Below are 7481 nucleotides of genomic sequence, written 5' to 3'. Positions count from 1 at the left end.
TTTTAGACAGAGTCTCGCTGTTACCCAGGCTGGAGTGCAGTGGCATGATCTCAGCTCACTGCAACCTCCACCTCCTGGGTTCAAGAGATTCTTGTACCTCAGCCTCCTCAGTAGCTGGGACTATAGGCGTGTGCCACCATGCTCAGCTAAGTTTTGTGTGTTTAGTAGAGATGGGGTTTTGCCATGCTGGTCAGGCTGGTCTTGAACTCCTGACCTCAAGTGATCTGCCCACCTCGGCCTCCCAAAGTGCTGGGAATACAGGCATGAGCCACCACATCTAGCCTGATTTCCACATGTTAATTGTATACCTCACTAATTTTTTTTTATGGTTTGAGTAACTTTTATTATTAATTCTCTGGGGTTTTTCAGGTATACTATCATATTATCTGAAAACAAAATGCTATGAACAAAACAGAGAGAGGCAATATGTGCAATATATACACACATATATGTGCTTTATTTTAGATGCGCAAATCATCTCTGATGATACACAAGAAACTGACACAGTGTTTGGGAGGTAAGAATTGACTCACTGGGGCTGGGCTGGGAGGGAGGCCCCTGTGAATCCTTTGGCACCTTTTCAGATTTATTCAGAGTACAGATGTTGTCCTGCAAACGATAATTTATTTATTTATTTATTTAATTTAAAAAAACAGTTATTTGGCCAGGCACGGTGGCTCACGCCTGTAATCCCAGCACTTTGGGAGGCCGAGGAGGGCAGATCACGAGGTCAGGAGATTGAGACCATCCTGGCCAGCATGGTGAAACCCTGTTTCTACCAAAAAATATAAAAAATAGCTGGGTGTGGTGGCACACGTCTGTAATCCCAGCTACTTGGGAGGTTGAGGCAGGAGAATCGCTGGAACACAGGAGGCAGAGGTTGCAGTGAGCTGAGATCGTACCACTGCACTCCAGCCTGGTGACAGAGTGACCAGTGACCAACAAACAAACAAACAAAAAACAAAACACACCCTGTTATTTAGAAACAGTGAATTCACAACTTCTTCTAATTGCCTATTCTGCTATTTTATTTTTGGGTCTTTAATAAATATTTCGACCGGGCGCGGTGGCTCACGCCTGTAATCCCAGCACTTTGGGAGGCCGAGGCGGGTGGATCGCGAGGTCAAGAGATCGAGACCATCCTGGTCAACATGGTGAAACCCCGTCTCTACTAAAACTACAAAAAAAATCAGCTGGGCATGGTGGCGCGTGCCTGTAGTCCCAGCTACTCAGGAGGCTGAGGCAGGAGAATTGCCTGAACCCAGGAGGCGGAGGTTGCGGTGAGCCGAGATCGCGCCATTGCACTCCAGCCTGGGTAACAAGAGCGAAACTCCGTCTCAAAAAATAAAAATAAAAATAAATAAATAAATAAATAAATAAATATTTCTTATAGCCAAATTTGTTTTTAAAGCAGCAGAATGGGTTGGAACATAAAGGATTGAGTGTGTTATATCAGAGCCCAGTTCCTGCAACTCCTGTCTGGACTCTGCTGACCTCAAATGGCGAGCAGGTGACTTAGTGTAATGATACTCAGCTTCACTCTCTATTTCGATCTGTTTCCCCAGCGCTGAACCTGCCAGCCAGCCTCACACGCCAGCACCTCCTGCACAACAGCCAGGCTAGGTGAGCTGCAACTTCCAGGGCTTCCCACCCCACCCCTGCTTCAAGGCTCTGGCTCTGGCTCCCGTTCTCCTTCCTGCACCCTCCAGGGCTGCACTGGAAGGACCTCAGTTCCAAAACCGCTTTCTGTTCACCTCAGGTTGACCATCCTGCCCTATCTCCTCCCCAAGGGGCTCAAGCCCCAGGCCGGTGCCTCAGCTGACCCCTGGCCGAACGCTAGCCAAGCCTCCATGCAGGGTATTGGGGTGCTCCCTGCATAGTCACACGCATCCCCTCCCCATGTGGTTTCTCTTTTCCCCACTGCCTGCTTCAGCCTGGCTCTTGGCACAACCCACACAATAAATAAGGAGGAAGAGGCTAGCTTGGGAGGGTTTGGGAGGCTGGGGTGCAAGTCCGGGTGGGAGCTGGCTTGGCCAGAACAGACGCTTCAGTGGGGCATGCCAAGGGCCATCCAGTCAAGATGGTGGAGGCTGGACATAAGTACAGGGCCGAGGAAGGGCAACCAGGCAGCCAGAGATGTCTCAGAGCCAGGGGCATGGTGAACAAGCAGGTAACATGAGGGTAGGCATGCTGGAGGACCCACACTGCCCTCGGGGGCTCTGGCTCTGCTCTTAGAGACGCTCCTCCTGGCCTGGAGCTCCCAGCCAGACCACAGCGGCTCTTGTCTCTAGTGGTTTCTGCCCGTCCCTGCCTATCATGCGTCTCTCCTCCCCTAGAATCACACTCAGCTCCTTATTCCCACTTGTGTAGCTCCAGCCGTCGGAAAAGCAAGCACAGCCTGGTACTGAATTTCTACCTTGATTTGCTTTCTGCAGTTTAGAGGAGGGGCATTTACCTGCCATTTTGTAGACGGTGAGAAAAGCACCTCACCTCTGGCAAAGAAATAAACCAAGGTGAATAAAATTCATATTCACATGCTTTCTTGCTTTTATTTTCCTTTTATTTATTTATTTTTTAGAGACAGGTCCTGCTGTGCTGTCCAGGCTAGAGTGCAGTGCTGTAGCCATGGCTCACTGCAGCCTTGAACTCCTCCTGGCTCCAGTGATCCTCCTGCTTCAGCCTCCTGAGCAGCTTGGACTACAGGTGTGTGCCACCATGCCCAGCTAATTGATATTTTTGTAGAGACTGGCCGTCACTGTGTTGCCCAGGCTGATCTCAAATTCCTGGCCTCAAGCAATCCTCCTGCCTGGGACTCCCAAAGTGCTGTGATTAAAAGCATGAGCTACCATGCCTGGCCTTGGTTTTATTTTGAAGCCAATCAGGCAGCATTGAAAAAACAAAATCCTGGACGGCCGAGCACAGTGGCTCACGCCTGTAATCCCAGCACTCTGGGAGGCCAAGAGGGGCGGATAACCAGAGGTCGGGAGTTCAAGACCAGCCTGACCAACATGGAGAAACCCCGTCTCTACTAAAAATACAAAATTAGCTGGACATGGTGACACATGCCTGTAATCCCAGCTACTCGGGAGGCCGAGGCAGAAGAATCACTTGAACCCGGGAGGTGGAGGTTGCAGTGAGCTGAGATCGCGCCATTGCACTCTAGCCTGGGCGACAAGACAAAATTCTGTCTCAAAACAAAAACAAAAACAAAAACCTCCTAGAGAGACATATCAAAGGGCACACATCTAGCCCAGTCAAGTAAATTAGCCTTTAGTTGCTCTGTTCACCTGTGTACAAAGGCATGAACATGCATGTGTTTGTGTGCATGTGTGTGGTGAACATGCGTGTGTTTGTGTGTGCATGTGCATACATGCTTATGTCTTTTAAGGGGCTTATGACACCGCCCCACCCAGAGAGAAGCCTGCTCCCACTTCTGTGATCCCCTCCCCAGTTCTGTCTTGTAGTGGACAAAAGGCCCTGTGGTCATTCTGTCCGGGATTCAGAGCCCAGCCCCAGATCTAACCTCGCCTGCCGTTTTAGGCAAGTCATCTCCTTGTCTGTGCTCTCACTTGGAAAACAGAGGATAATAACACCCGTTTCTCTGGATTGTTAGAGCAAATGGAGGCAAAGCACTTAGCATCCTCTCTGGCACATGGAAACAGTAAGCAGGAAGGATTGTCAAGGCGTCTCTCAGCCCTGACAGTTATTTACGTATATGTCAAACACTCATTGGCCCCTGCAGAGACAAAGGGAAAGCTTCCCTTTCTCCCCATGAAGGTTCGCTGAGAATCAACAGACAAAGGGAAGATTCACTGGAGAAAAGTCTAAATTGATTTCAACATGCAGAGCATAAGGGAGTCACAGAGAGCTTCCCCAGCAACCCAGTGGGGTACAGGTGCATATGCCCCTCTTCATGGGGGAAGGAGAGATGAGGGACACAAGGCCATTTGAAGGACAGTCAATGGTTTTTAGCGGGAAATGAATGAGTCCAATGTTCAGATGATAATGAATAATTGCTTTGGAAATTGAATAGGAAAGAAAGCAGATAATGGTTTGGGATGAAGTTTGTCTGGGCTCTAGGTGTGGTGGTTAATGTTCAATCTCATATCCTCTGGGATATGAGTTTTAACTTCTGGCTAATGATATTCCAGGGAAGGTAACTGTGTTCCTCTTTGGCAGGTCCAGTTTCTAGGTAGATAAAGAAACTCACCCTGCACTTTGGAAGAGACAGGATTCCGAGAAGGAGGCAGGGAGGCGGAATGACCTTGAGGCGCTTCATGTCAGAGAGCCATATTTTAGGGCAACGTTTTCTGAGCCAACAACCCCATCCATGTCAGTTGCTGTGCTGGTGCCAGGGCAAGCAACATGAATAAGATATGTGACCCCCTCAAGGGTTTACAGCCCAGCCAAGGGAGGCAGGTGAGGGAGGTGCAAGACAGATCAGTAACGGTAACAATACAACATGGTGGTTAGGTGCAATGGCTCACTCCTATAATCCCAGCACTTTGGGAGGCCGAGGCGGGCAGATCACTTGAGGTCAGGAGTTCGAGACTAGCCTGGCCAACATGGTGAAACCTTGCCTCTACTAAAAATACAAAAATTAGCTGGATGTGGTGACACGCACCTGTAATCCCAGCTACTCGGGAGGCTGAGGCACAAGAATCACTTGAACCTGGGAGGTGGAGGTTACAGTGAGCTGAGATCGTGCCACTGCCCTCTAGCCTGGGACTCAGTCTCAAAACAAACAAACAAACCTATGGATTTGGTGCTTATGGGGCCAGCTTCTGCTCTCGGTGCTATGTATGATTCAAATAATTTCATCCTCACAGCAACCCTCTAAAGCAGATTATCTCCACATCACAGATGAGGAAATCCAGGTCCCACTGCCCACACTCATGGCCAGGGAGTCCAAGGTCAGGTTGCTCCAGAGGCTGCCCTTTGAACTGTCCCCTGCTGCATCGCTGCCTGGAGTGAGGGGGCACAGTCCAGGGAATTCATCAAAGGGACTGTGCGAGGGTGGGGAGGTGCCTCTCAGACCCAGACCAGCCCCTCAAACCATGGTGGTGCTCTGTGCTCCTGCCTCTCAGATACTCCTGGCCACACTGTTGCTGGGGTCCGTGCCTGTCCCTTCCCGTTAGGCTAATGCACCCTCTCCAGGCTGGTCTTTATCCTCCATGCCCCCAGATCCTGCCACCCCAGGGCCTGCCCCTAGGAAGTGCCCTGGAATGAATGAGACAGGCTGAGTGTTGGGTGTGGGCTGGGTGGGGGTCCTAGACCAAGGCAGTGGGAGTGGAGGTGGAGGTCTGACAGGCTGTGGGTAAGTGGGGCAGAGTCTCAGATCACTTGCTGCCAGATCTGGGCCTGGGTGACCCACGCATGGGTGGTGGCCGTGCACATTGAGACAGGGGACTTAGGTAGAGGAGCAGGGCTGGGGCCTGTCAGGGCATGACTCAGGGATCTGGGTTCAGGCGGAATCTGGTTTCGGGAGGTCCTAATTCCAGAGTCACTGGCTCAGCACAGTGGTTGAAGCCATCGGGAGGGTGGCGTTATCTAGAGAGTGTGCTCACCTTGAAGCAGGCTGAGTGAGACTCCAGAAAACACAGACGGTAAACCAGAAGGCCAGTCAGCCAGGATTCAGTATCAAGGACCTGAGAACCCCAATGTCCTAACCGTTTAGGGGCAAGCAGCCTCTGCAGGTATCACTGTGCAATCAAAGGGATCAAACAAAGCCCCCTGGGGGTTCAGGCAAGGTCAGCCTGCCATGTTCCACCTCTAATAGATTAATAGGCTAAAAATTCAGGCGCTTAAAATAACACTTTGCGTTAACCTGAACATTTCATCTTCCTCCAAATGATTCATCCTCCAAGAGTTAAAAATAATAAAGCTCCATTGTGCTGATATAGCTGAGGTTGTTCCAGTAGGTGTGACACCTGACACCCACACTGGGCATGGCAGAGCTGAGTTTGCTTCTATTTTTCAGATGAGAAGACTGAGGCCCCAACAGGAAGGTTCTGGAACACAGACCTTCTGGGGTCCAGTGCAAAGCTGATTCCACAGCCCCAGGACCGGGCCACTGCATGGATCCATAGTCAGCCCACTGTGCGGATAGGGACTTTGATCCCTGGAGGCAATGACCCAGGAAGTGGAAACATTCCAGTGCAGCTGGTTAGGCAAGGTTGGAAACGCATTTCCAGCTGTTCCTGCCACAGAGGGGGCGCCGAGCAAATATTTATTTGCCAAGTAGACAAAAATTTCATCATCCTTGTTGCTCAGTGTTGCAAGTTCCTGCCTCCAACACACAGGGTGGGTGGGGCGGGCCCTGGCAGAGGCCAGGACCCTGCAGTAAGTGGTTAATTATTCCAGAAGCTCAGGCTTGCAGGAGGCAGGGCGGAGCTGGGGGAGGGTGTGTGTCTAGGTCATTCCTAACAAATTCCTGCAAAAGTTTTTTTTTGTTTTTGTTTTTGAGACAGAGTCCCACTCTGTCACCCAGGCTGGAGTGCAGTGGCACGATCTCGGCTCACTGCAACCTCCCATTCCCTGGTTCAAGTGATTCTCTTGCCTCAGCCTCCCGAGTAGCTGGGATTACAGTTGACCGCTGCAATGCCTGGCTAATTTTTTGTATTTTTTTGTAGAGACAGGGTTTCTCCATGTTGGCTAGGCTGGTCTCGAACTCCTGACCTCAGGTGATCTGTCCACCTCAGCCTCCCAAAGTGCTGGGATTACAGGCATGAGCCACCGCGCCCGGCTGCAAAGTTACACTGAAGCTCTGTGAGTCCTAGAAAGGTGCGGCTAGATCTCCCACCTCTGGGCAGGTCAACTCAGAGCCTGTCCAGACTCAAGCAAGACCTTCCGGGAGAAAAAAAAAGCCTGGGTTGGGATCAGCCTCCGTTTCCTCGCTGGAGGTCGGACTGGGGTAGCAAAACAGCACCTAACCCAAACCCATTGATTAAATCTCACGGCCCAGGTTTTCCCTGTGGAGCTGAGAAACGTGTGGCCATCTTCCCTGAGCTTCTCACATGTGCCTGTTCTCACCTCGATCCTGGAATCTGGGAAATAACCACAGGCAAGATCCGCTGGACAAACTCCTCCCCTGAGAATTCTAACTCCAGTTAGGTTCCTCTAGCAAACAGCTGTGTGCCCCGAGGCAAATCGCTGAACCTCTCTGAGCTTGTTTTCTCACTTGTAAAATGAGTCTGTTGTGAAATAGATCATTTCACAGTACCTCCTTCCCCCTGGAAATGTACTCTAAAGGACTACTTTCTCCTCCCTAGTTTGGAAGCTTTGAGAGGGCTGGAACATGGTTCTGTCTGTCACTGTCTCTCCTTCAATGCCAGAAGTACTGCTAAGTAAAACTCCTTTTTAAAACTTATGGAAAGAAACATTTGATGTTTACTCTGGCACCAAGCAAAACAGTTTCTACGGATTATTTCATGTAATCCTCATACTGGTAAGGAAGGTTTTTGGTTTTTTTTTTTTTTTTT

This window comes from Cebus imitator, unplaced genomic scaffold (assembly GCF_001604975.1).
Source record: "Cebus imitator isolate Cc_AM_T3 unplaced genomic scaffold, Cebus_imitator-1.0 Scaffold404, whole genome shotgun sequence".
Classification (NCBI taxonomy): Eukaryota; Metazoa; Chordata; class Mammalia; order Primates; family Cebidae; genus Cebus; species Cebus imitator.
Note: the sequence above shows the minus strand (reverse complement) of the source record.